The sequence below is a fragment of the Perca flavescens genome, chromosome 1 (genome assembly GCF_004354835.1).
Source record: "Perca flavescens isolate YP-PL-M2 chromosome 1, PFLA_1.0, whole genome shotgun sequence".
Classification (NCBI taxonomy): domain Eukaryota; kingdom Metazoa; phylum Chordata; class Actinopteri; order Perciformes; family Percidae; genus Perca; species Perca flavescens.
The window spans coordinates 18,533,549-18,546,677 of record NC_041331.1 but is presented as its reverse complement, the minus strand read 5'-3'; the positions used below and the strand labels follow the sequence as shown (position 1 = coordinate 18,546,677).

Here is a 13,129-nt window from a genome sequence, read left to right as displayed (position 1 = left end):
GGGGGACAACTGCCAAGCAAGGCCCACGTCAATTTCCGACAATTCAAGGCAGTTTTCGGTGTTGCCCGTAAATTGCCGTGTACAGTCGTAAACCTGAAGTTCCACGACAACCTACAGTGCCACATACTGACGAAAATCCCATTTTTCATGCAGTGCTAGATAGAACTATGTGTGAAAGTTACGGACATGGCGGAAGTAGTTCAACCATACATGTTCAAACCAGAATCTGATCCTGAAGAAGGAAGGGAGTCTCCTGCAGAACCTGAGACTCATAGAATTCAAATGTTTTGGCCGATGACGTAGACAGCCCTGCCGATTTTGACCAGCTCACCCGGAGACTGAAGGAAGGGTACATTCAGAAACACGTATCTCACTCAAAAGAGCATGGGTGTTTTCTTTTTCAAGTTTGTATGCATGTGGAAGCACCAGAGATACAAAGTAACACCCCAATATATGAGCACTTTAAATAACTTGGAGAAAAAAAAGTAAAAATAAACTACAGAATCACTATATAAAACAAAATGTCAGCACTAGTCTGCAGTACATTTTTAGAGTAAATGTGATTGTGAAATATTACATTTTACAGATTGTTTGTTAGTTTGTACTGTTTGGGTTTTGCACATTTTATTCAAATTGTATTGACTTTTTCAAGTTCTGTAGTTTTCCTCTAAACATCTCAACAGAATTCAATGTTATACGACTCAAAACCAAGATCAAAGTATAAAGATTTAATTTAATTCAGTTAAAAAAAAAAAAAGAACTCTCCACATTTTTTGACATTTAATTTTAACGTTGTTCTTGTCGATTCCATGTCCACAACCTCTGGTCTATAGCCTCTATGGTAGAGTTTTCCTTAGAGATTAGAGTTATGCAGTCAGGATAAAAGTGAAGACCTTCAAATCTAAAACATTGATCTAATTTAAATTGACTCCTGCATGGTGTAAAAATGCTGTTGTCTATGCTTCTAGTCCTAGCCATAATGGCATAGAATTTGCAAAATGTAGTGTCCAAATCCAACTCCTGGCAGATGGCGACACCTCTCCAAGTCTTAAAAAAGACAAACATTCAACTTGTATATGATAGGGATTAGGGTATTTGTATTTGACCTTTTACCCAAAAAGAATCCCAAAAAATGTATGATGTGTGTATGTGATATATGATAAAGCCATAAAACTGCTGAACTCAAATATGTTTGTTTTTGCAGGAATCAAACTGGAATCAATATGTATCCATAAGGAGAACCATGAGACGGTGGCTCTGATAACTAGTCTCGGTAAGGAACTTGTTTTGGTGGAACATTTGCACCCTGCAAAAGAAAATGCCACATAAAGAATAAATTAACTGTTGACACAAAACAGTAACTAAAGCTATTTAAATTAGCTGGATACTAGGGATGGCGAAAACTAAAGATTTTCTTGACCGGTTACCGAGCCTCATTAACCGGTTAACCGTTTAGTTTAAAGTATGCTACGCTATTTGAAATAACAGCCATTTCGAGGCGGGCCTGCAATTTCTCAACTCTGTCGCATCTCTCTCTCTCGCACACACACACACACACACACACACACACACACACACACACACACACACACACACACACACACACACACACACACACACACACACACACACACACCCCCCTTCCACTCACGTCACGTTTTTTAAATCCCCTACAGCGCAAACAAAATTACATTGTTTGGTTCCGGTTTCCGACCGACCCTGTCAATTAATGTGCGACCCAAATTTATTTTATGAGCTTGGGGAAGAAATGATACTAATTCAATAAATACACAAATAACGGACGGCGCCTTCAACCAGCCCTCACCAGCCACGGCGGCCAGCTACAGCGCTACTGTGCCGCCGGGGAGCTTCAACACGTCAGACAGGGCAGATGAAACCACTCATGAACTATATGTTGTTTAATGTCGTTCAACAGGATGGCAACGTAGCAAGCAAACACGATCAAATGAAAGGTAAACCCCCTTTAGAGTGCTCTAACGTTACAGCAAGTCCCTGGGGCTCATTGGAGGTGGCTAACAGCAGTGAAGCTAATGACAACTTCACAACACAATTCATTTGGATACAAGCGTTACATTATGGAAGATAGACGGGATTCTGAACAGCGATGCACGCACAAACACACACACACACACACACACACAGCAGAGCCATACATGTAACTGGCTGGAAACGATAGCTACAGCTTATACATTATTTACTTCCGCTGGCGCAGATGAACTAACGGTACACTCGTTAACTGTAAGAAGCCTACAATAAACCCTCCATGATTAAAGAGTCAATATTTATCAATACCCACCTACCTGTTCTACAGGCAAATTTAAACATGTAAAAACCGATATTTCAGTCTGCTCTTCATGCACTGTCCACTCTTGTTCACCGCGCTGTGCAAACAAAGCTCTACTCTGCAAATAGCGACTTTACCAACAAGCTAAAATGAAAGATGTCAGTTTGTAGTCTGTTTCTTAGTTTGCAACGAATCTTGATTTTTTTGGACAAACTCTTGTAAACGTAGCTGCTGTCTAAACGAACCATCCTCTCCGCTGGAGCGGTAAACCTGTGGCTGTATTATAAGACCAAAACAAATACACGTGGCTACTTAATATGCACGTGAATTACAGTACATGTTTTCAATTTATTAAGTGACAACTGTACATGTAGTAACAGGTAGGCTATGTTATGAAAATATTGAGTATCCATCGCTACTGTAAAGGCAAAAAAAAAAAATCCTACTTATCCCTTGCTGCCACTGGGAAAAAAATAAAATAAATTCCCTATCGACCCATGAACTCAACAGACAACAAACCGGAACCAAACAAATGTTGTTGTTTTTTATGCCTTATGAAAAATTTTGCGTGAGGGATTATTTCACTTCACAGAAAAAAAAATATTGGAATGAGATGGCTAACTGTAGTAGCGTTTATTCCAATATCTATTATTGCTTAAATTAGAGATTTTTTTTTTTTTTTTTTAACCAACTGACAATAATTTTGACCGGTTAACGTTGAAACGGTCAACCACCGGTCAAACGGTCATCGGTTAACATCCCTACTGGATACATGGTTAAACGTAATTTGCTCTTACCAGTGTATCGCCGTTTGTACTTTGTTCATAGCAATCCCCACCAATCGGTCCCAAAACGTTCCAGTTGCATAGTAAATGCCTTAAACATATTCTTTGTAAATCTTTACAATCATTCCCTAAGGACTTGCCATTTTCATTTTTTATGTTGTTTTCCTAAGCACACAGAGTTTGAGAACTGCAATATACAGAGAGCGGAAGGTGAGGGACCTCTAGTGCGTGTTGTCAGGCAATTATCCTGGAAATGTACTTCTGTTGATCAAGACTAGCCACAGAAAGATGCAGTGCTCATGCAAGTGATGCAAAGTAGGCCTTATTGCACTGTTCTGTGCTGTCAAAAGTTTATAAATGCATGTTGGAAAAACTATTTCTGTGTAACTAGCATAAAATGGTGCAAAGAACCAATTAACAATACAGTAGAAATTCACAACTGACATCAATCTATGGCATCTTATGTCATGACACCATATTACAAGGAGAATTTTCCCAGTCTCAGTATATGATGTGTTTCTTCTATTCATATACTGACACTGTACCGCTCAGAGATAGACAGAAGCACAGCACTATTCTCAAACTATTTTTCTACACAACTGGGTAGGAATATACAAAGGTATCATCACTCCTGAGTACATGTAGGTTAAGGTCTAGACTTGCCCGTCTACTTGATTTATGAGAGGTTGAACATTTACACCTTGGCTTTCCCTTACTGTCTGACCAAGTCATTCATCAGGCTCCATATAATGAATGGACTTGTTCTTTGCACTGGAGCTAACAAGACGGTAGGGTCCTTAGAGTTCAGTAAAACAAAATTACAAGCACTGGTCAAGCCCAGGAAAGGGGAGCAACTCCTCCTGGAGTTGGAGCAGGAGCTTGAGCCCACTGGGGAGGAAGCGATTGGTGGTGATGAAGGCAGCATTTCTGTGAGTTTCTGCTGTAGTCATGGTCTCTAAAATCGCAATGTAAGATCACAAAACACATTTTAGCAGAGAGAAATGCCAAACCCATGACGGACAAATTGGCATGTAAAGAATGACATAATTTGTTGAAAATAATGACCACAATCTGCTACTTTATTGATTTCTGTTGGACTATTACCTCTTCACTTAGACCTGTCCTAAGGGAGGTCAGTGGTCACGGACTGCAGACCTGTTGCAAAAGCAGACAATCCTGCCTATTCTGTCAGACTGACTCATTCTGGGAAGGACCAAATCAACATGTGTGGCTCCCACTCAGCAGACTGAGCTGTGTGTCATTACATGAATTTGTGAAAATTTAAAAGGCATGTCTTTTCCAGCAGCAAGAGTCGCTACATTGTAACCGTAAAGTGCCATGATCCCTTAAAGAGCTTATTTCTGCTGCCACGCACCAGGCTCAATAATAAGGAAATTAACAGGAAGTAAATCTATTCATTCATCATTTTTACTAAACAAAGACAAGGCAACAAGGTAATCTCAAGAACAAAAACTCAGGAAGAAACCTTTGGGGAGGAGCACACAAAAGGGGAAACTTTTCAAGTGTTTAAGAGAACTTGATTCGCCATAGATGTGTAGTAATATTAAACAGGAAGGCATACAGAAGGCATACATCACATCAACTTCCATGGATGATGGAAAGGTAAAGCAGCTGCAAAATTCACAGCCCATAGAGAAATACATGTACATGCTTTCATGCAGTTCTCAAATTGCAAAAAAAATAAACCAATGCAATTACATAACACAACAAGCCGTAAAGTATACGACTGCTACAACATCAACTACTACAGCTACCACTACCAATTATGACTTTGTAATTAGAGTCAGGCATCCATGTAGACAGTGTTATGTTATGGCAAATGTGTTGGCATACAATTGCATATTTACACATCCAGCAAACATACAGCATAACCACATTAGCATGTATTTGGAGTTGTGTTACTGCACACTTAATAAGTGTAAATACAAAATTCACTCTTCTTTTAGATTTGTTTTGGTCTCTCTCATTGTCCTGCAATAGGTTCATGAAAGTGGAGTTATGGAAGAACAAAACAATGACTCAAAACATACTAAAAGGCATTTTTTTAGTACTTTTGAAACTTAGGACTTGGTATTAGTATTGTTATTATTCGTCATTATCATTTTGATCTAAAATAATGTGTAAAAATGTATAGTCAATTCCTTTCACCTTCACACTGTACACCACTAGCCTTTTTTTCTTCAATTTTAGTTAGATTTTTTCCAAACCTCAGACGGTCATGCACTGATGACCATTACTGCATCCCTCTAACAATGTATCCCGCCCCCTCCTCACTCCCTCTAGCTCTGTGGGGACACGATTAAGAAGAGAGGTATCTTATTACCTTGAAGCAGAGCAGTACACACTAGCTCCAGGCATTATGTCACACTCTTAATATATACAGAGCCCTGTGAATCTACCCTCTTGAAATCCCCCATGCCCTTTATCTGCCAATCCCATGACTTTCGTTGGCTGACTTGAAGGATGATATCCCTAATGTTCATGACAAATTAATCCACAGGGGGAAAGCCAATGACAGTGAGCTGCCAGTGGGTCATCCCTTTGGCTAAGTCTGTCATTTCACATTTGCAGGGACTCATGTGCAGGACTGCATATCAAAGTAGCATATTTGTACAACCTGAATGAAGGGGTTGGTGTCTGTACACACGTGCAGACAGCCGGTAAGGATTCAAATCTGAAAAAAAGGAACATAATTGGCCGAGGTGTTACGTTTCAGAAATAATAAAGATGAATGGAATGCAGCAGTGTACCTGCAAAGGCTGTAGCGGCGCTCTGCATGTAATACAAGCTCATGGCCGCCCGTGAAACTTAAGTAATTAGGATAAACCAGATGCTATTTGCAATTATATACTGAAGTACGATGTTTGCTGAAAATGTGTTTCACAAAAATATAGCAGGCATGCATTTATATTATCTGAAAAATAATAGATTTTTTTAAATTTATAATAACTAGTAGTTTTTTACACTACTGGAAATTAAGCATAAACGGTAAATGACAAATGTGTAGTATTAGCGAAATGGCCACATTACTGTACAAGTTTGTTTTTCTGTTATGTGTTCTAACAAATAAGTAACCATAGATAAAACATAAACAAACAAACAAACAAACAAACAAAACTGTTTACTTTAACATTTACTGCATACACCATTTATGGTTTACCATTAGTGGATGCTCATCATCATTACATAGATATGTAGCTGATAACCCATTACATCAGCACAGTATTTTAACTCATGAGTATGTCAAAATATGATTTTGACCTCCTGCGCTTTGATGCAGCTCATTGCATGTTGTTTCCACATTACCAGTAAAGGGCGTTTTGGCTTCATGAAAGTTATATATACCCTGTGTTCACAGGGGCGAGAAGGAGCAAATAGCTGTCGTCTGCTGAGTGCTCCTGTAGCGAGAGGCTAGATGAAGCATACAGACACAGATGCCAGGACAAAGTGCATTTAGCTCTACATACTGTACATCAACAGTAGCAGAGCAACAAAAATGTGCTCGCTTGAGTTTTTCGAAGTAGCCTGTTTATGTGGTAAACATGTCAAGAGCCACTCTTTGAAATTAATGCTTGAGAGAAACCATTTGATGCTAATTGTCTAATTTATTAGCAAAGTTAGTTAGATGCAGTTCTGAGTTCTAGTAAGTTTGATTTCAGCTGTGGCATGAGAATCGCAGCACTCTTCTTTTCATGTCTGAATTCAAACTAGGCCTCCTAAAAGTACACTGCTCAGACCTTGCAGAAAACCTCCTGTTTGGCTCGAAATGTATACAATTTTAGTTTGCTGCTAGCAGTGCTGCATACCAAAAAATGCTGGAGAAATTTAGTGACTAATGTTGCATGGCAGAAACACGGTTTCATTTAAAACAAATCTGCCACTATATATTGTTCAATCATGAACACTTAAATCACAAAATAAACCATTTCTAACAACTAAGGGTGATGCAGTTATGTTTGGCATTCATTGCTCTGCATTAAGCTGTTCCCTGCTTATCCAGCAACCATGCTGTTGGTGTAGCAGGAGCATAATGAGCAGCAGCAGGGTAGCAACACTGTAGGATGTTATCACTTTAAGAGCTACCATAGGCTCAAGTAGATATGCTGGCACAGGTGGAGGCTGGGTAGGTGGAGATAAAGCTTTAACAAGCAGCAGTGTGTGCAGCAGTTGGTGTAGCAAGAATTTTGTTTTGAATTGATTGTGTTTTTTGTACATGGTGATCAACTGGTAAATTAGCAACATATGATGTCTCTGTCCTTTCTGAACAAACATAATGCTCCGTGAAATGAAGTAAAGTACAATTGTCTTTTGGGAAAACGAGAAACTACTCATTAAAACATGAAACTGAAACCTTTAGCTGTTGTTTTAGGATGATATATAGAATACCTCTGCGTAAGCTGGGTGGGGTTTTTGCGATTGAATACATTCAACATACTTGTACAGAATATGTATTCAGATAAAACATTCACTGGTATGTTTTAACATTTAAACCATATAATTCCACCACACATCATGCAAACAATAGATTTTATTATTGGCCACGCGTGTCATTTTGCATGTGAGTTATCCATTAATCCAGACACACATGCATCTTACACTTACATGCTTACATGCTTGGTCAGAATCAGGCTGCTCTTTCACTGAGCAGCAACTACAAGCATGGATTGGTTTTGAACTTAGCTTTCAGTATTAATTATTCAGTGCATTTTTTGATGGACCTCTGAAACTGCTTCTCCTGTTGCAATATTAATTGCCTTGCCAAAATGTATTACAGATTTATTTTCAATCATTGAAGGGTGTCAAACCACCCCCTCCCCCCCTAAAACTAGCAATGCAAACAGAGTAGGTTAAGCAAGGAGATTACTGACCCAATGATTGTAATTTGAAAAGAGGGATGAATGATTGAGGTGTCAATAAATCTGTGATTTTGTGCTGGGTGCATCAGGCACACATACATAACATATCTCTCTTTCTCTGTCTCTTAAGCCACTGTGGTACCAAGAGCGCCAAGCTTACAACATATTTCAACCTGAGTAGCTCCTATTCCAAGCTTCGCGCCTGCTTTTTGTGCAGAGATTGCGTTTCTTGCATTTATCCTTCTTCTTTGCATAACATTGCCTTTATTTGATAGTTTAACATACAGTGTGACAAAAGGGGAAACTGGAGACGTCGCACATACATAGTATGTGTCTAGGACCAGTGAGACACCTGATAATAACTAATGTATATTACCATTAATGTAGCAGTTGTCAGTACTGTAAGTAGGTTAAGACAAAGCAAGTCTAACATTTGAAGAAACAATTTAAAACTTGTAAAACCTGTTCTCCTCAGGGAGGACATTCCAAAGCTATGCAGCCTTAATAGCGAAAGCAAGGTCACCCTGAGATTTCAAATTAGATTTGGGTACAGCTAAGAGTGACCTTCCCAATGATCTCAGGCAGCAACTATGAACTTGTAAAGACTTAAAAGCTCAGTAATATAGCTGGGAGCCAGACCAGGCAGTGTATTTAACATCAATAGTAGAATCTCAAAATCAACCCTGAACTGTAGCTGCAACCAGCGCAGGGTACGTGTAATATGCTCTCTCTTCCTAGCAGTAAGGATTCTGGCCACGAGTGTTCTGTAGTATTTTAAGTCTGGTCAGGTTATGTTTTCTCAGACAGGTGTATAATGCATTGCAGTGATATAGATGTTATAACCGCATGAAAAACTATTTCTACTATATAAAACACTTAAACCACACAAAAATGAAGAGCCAATGTTCGTTGGGATCTTTGTACAAGATGTGAAGTATAAATTTAGGGGAAGAAAATGTAGTGACATGCCATGTCAGACAGACACACAGGATATAAGGATGGTCAGTGTTATTGGAATCAGTGCTAAGTTAAAAGATCTGGCACCCCTAATGGTATCGATGAAATGGGAATAAAACCAGTTTAAAACAGAAGCCAATGCACACATGCGTGCTATTTAGGAAAAGGATTTGGTGATTAATGTTTCGTCAGTGGTGGGTTAACAGTCCATTTTCATCATAAAATAAATGTGATTATTTTCTCCAGGACCTCAGACAAGAATGGCAGTATAGAATTTGGACTCATATTGGATTTAATGACGGCGTCTTTAAGCATGGTTTAACAACTGACTTTTACAGTGAGTAGGGACATAATTTGATCTAATTGAGCTACTTATACAAGTTAAGATGAAGGACAATCATTCTAATACTTACTTGAGCAGGGAGAAAGTCAAGTGGGCGTGAGGGAGCAGGGAGAAAGTCAAGTGGGCGTGAGGGAGCAGGGAGAAAGTCAAGTGGGTGTGAGAAGTGTTTTGTCTTTGCAATCGTTGCCATCCGATCAACAATAGATCTGAATTTTCTGAGAAAAATGACAGGTAACATTGGCTCATTTGTGAACATGTTGTGTGATTCCATCGTTGTCCTTGCAGGAATCATATGACCCCGCCCCCCCACCCCCTCACAGTGTGGGACAGATGAGGGTTCTCGCACTACTACAGGTTATGGTTATGGCAGGTTAGGGCCCTAAAGATTATAAAATTGCATGTGATAGTGACCTCAATTTCAGCCAAAACAACCTACACAAATGTGTGTAAAATGTTCACATTTTTAATATGTTTTAATACAGCTAGAAAAATCTGGGCTCAAATTGACTCCAAAGAATACCAATGCGTACAGGCAATTGAAAATACATTGACATGTATACCCATTTTATGTCTACATAGTTGTCCCTGTTAAATTAGGAAAAGTAATATGCCATATGGATTTTTATATTGGTCTAGGTCCAAAATACATTAATTGTAATTCTTAATAGTTAGTATATTCACTCACTGTACTCAGTTGGCTTTCAAAGCCTTTTTTGCAGATTGCTTTGGAGTTTGATTTAACTATTGAACCAACATGGATCTGAACCCAACCTCAGGTAAACTCTTATTTAAGAGTCTTTAATTGCCAACCTTTTTATATAAAACATAGGCGACAATATTGCTAATCTTTGCAGTCTCCAGGAATGATAATAGGAGAAGTAATTTATTCATATGATGAGGTGGAGTTTTGTGATCCAGATATCATTAGGCAGCCCAAGAATAGTGTCAACTGCTCCAGTATTCTCCTGACAGAGGTCTTAAGTGTTTGGTTTCACGCCTGAGAAATACAGTGCATATATCGCCTGACCCCAACTGCACTGATGAATCATGCAGCACTGTAACAAAATGTACCCTGGGACCCGTGTTAACAAGGAGAGTGAGGCCAGCATGGAACACAAGTAACATAACCTTATGCTTAGCATTAACAATTAAATAACAGATGCCATTGGGACTTGCTCCTCTACTTCCTATTTCTACACACAACAGCAGCACAAGATAAAAGAGGAAGAGTATCATGAAAGAATAAAACTATGCCCCCAGTCTTTTATGCAGAATCATGGAAATTGCAAAGGTTTTGGTCACTGTTTCATTAGTCTTGCATTGCCAGACCTTTCTCCACAGCGCTGTGGGGTAAGGTCTGGCTACACCACACATATATTTTGGGATAAGAGAAAAAACACTCTGGGTTGTTTGCATTTCTTTAAACCAATCACAATTGTCTTGGGCGGACGCAGCAATGGTGGCTCTGCAAAATGGTCTCTGGAAGGAACTTGTTTTGGTGGAACATTTACCCCCACCAAAGAAAAAGCCACAAACAATATGAAATTAAGTTAACTGTTCACACTATACAGAACCGTGAACCTTTTTAAATTAGCTGGATACATGGTTAAACGTAATTTGCTCTTACCAGTTTATATGTACGTCGTCCATAGCAATCCCCACCAATCAGTCCCAAAACGTCCCAGTTAGATAGTAAATGCCGTAAAGATATTCTTTTTAAATCTTTACAATCATTCCCTGAAAGAACAAAGCAGGCCTGCCTTGTTGCACGATCCAAATTTTCTTCAAAATTTGCCATTTTCAGCGTGTAGCTTGCTAGCTCGAAGCTGCTGTTCTTTTCTGAAGCGAACAGAGTTTGAGAATGGTAACACACAGAGAGTGGAAGGTAGCCGGATGTCAGGCAATTATCCTGGAAATGTACTGCCACTGATCCAGACTACTGTTTCATAAACTGTTAGGTTAACAGTACTTTATATAAGATAACTTCATTCAAAATCCCATTGAAATTTGAAACCATGGCAAATTTTGTTACCTTTGGATAGAGCCAGGCTCGCTGTTTCCCCATTTCCTGTCTTAAGATTAAGCCATCCCTTCATATTTACCGTACAGACATGAGTGAAGTATTAATGTTCTTGTTTTATTTTGGGAAGACAGTAAATAAATGTATTACCCAAAATGTCCAACTACTGCTTTAAAAATGGTGTCTGATCTTTCCAGAAAAAAAAAACTTCACTAAGACCTTATCTTGGATAAAGCACATGATGAAATTGGTAATTTGGATGTTAACCAAGTGGCAACCTCCGTTGCTGAAAAATGAAGCCAAAACAGAAGTGCCAAAAACTGCAGTTCATCGAGGGTCCACTTGAGGCTTGCTCCAAAAAAGGGAGTCATTCCCCATAGACTCCCATGTTAAAATGCACAACTTTACAGTACAATAAAACATTTTTAAACCTGGTACAATGAACGGTTTTGGTCTCCATAGCTAACTGTGGGAGGGGAGATAATCATATGTATCAGGCTTAAAGTTATAATAATATCAGGCTTAAAGTTATGCATTATTGCGGGTGTTCTGCTTTGTGTGACAGGTGGGCTGCCGTCACAGGAGGCAAGCATAGACTGTAGGCTTCATTCAACCCTCTTTGCCCATTTTAGGATTAGCTGATGTCAGACACTGTCAAGACGGCGACGGCCGGAGCCACTGGTAGCTTCATTTTGGCTCTTTCGAAAGCTATGTGTGACATCATCGAGGCTACGTCCATATTTTAAGCAGTCTATGATGTCAACACACAGTGATGGAGTATCTCTCCCTTCAGTTTCTCTGATTCCAGGCTCCAGCTGTTTTGGTGAATTGTTAGAAATGTCTCCATGAAAGTATGAATGAATATTTGTGTATCTCTGTGACAGTGTGACTGAGTGCTTAACTAGTTATATTTGGTTTACTATGTAGTTCATGTATGTATGCTGGCACATCTCACAATAAGTTTGTAAGTTTGTTTCTGTACAGTCTACAGTGAGGACAACTGGATGACTTTTGGTTAAGTCCCTTTTCACCTGGATAAGTTACCAACATGATGGAGTATTGTGTCTTGGGAACATTCTTTAGAATGACTTGACAAAGCTTTAATCCTGGCCTCTTTGGTGTACTCAATCACCATCACCTGATTACAAATGAACACAACATTAATACACAGCCATGGGTTCCAAAGACTCATGTTTCAGGATCTGATTAGCTTTGATGTTAATGAGAGCTTTGCCTCTATTGCTAGTCCCCAAGGTTTCTGGATGAAGCTCTCCATCATCCTTTTTTTTTCTTTCACAATGCTAAATACACCAATGGAGATTTGCCCCTGGGTGTTGACAGTGCATATGGACACCATGAATACCTGCCTGATCTCATAATAACAAAGACAACAGCTGGCTTGCCATCCACACTTCATCTAAAACTTTTTAAACCGTTGGTTTAATTGATGAATTGATTTCTGTTTTAACCATCGAGAGAAAGTTGAAAAGAGTGGGTGGGGAATTATGTGGGTTTATAGAATATTATGTGCAGCTATGCTACTTTTTACATTTTGAGTTGAAACTTTATACCACTTGATTCTCTTATCAAAGTTGGCCGATGGTACAGTGTACGGTGTTACTTTTTCCAAAACGAGTCAAAACCACAGAAAACATGGTACATGAATAACAGCAGGTGAATGGACAACTCCCCAAAGGCTTTTGCCTATCACTGTGTCATGCTCCAAGCTTGTTCCCTCTCCTCCTGCCATAATTTATCAATGTCCAATATACAATACAAGCAAAACTTAAAAGACCATACCAATTGTCCTACATTTTTGGCAGTGACATGGCTTTATGTAAG

The 13,129-nt window shown here is 39.1% G+C and overlaps 1 long non-coding RNA gene across 1 annotated transcript in view; it reads left to right on the top strand.

Annotated features, from left to right (window-relative positions):
* LOC114561171 (uncharacterized) overlaps positions 1–1,273 on the top strand; it is an 82,553-nt gene extending 81,280 nt beyond the window's left edge. Inside the window, exon 3 of the long non-coding RNA XR_003693321.1 lies at positions 1,205–1,273. This is a non-coding gene — a long non-coding RNA (uncharacterized LOC114561171). The remainder of the gene's footprint in view (positions 1–1,204) is intronic.
* Positions 1,274–13,129: the final 11,856 nt, after the last annotated feature.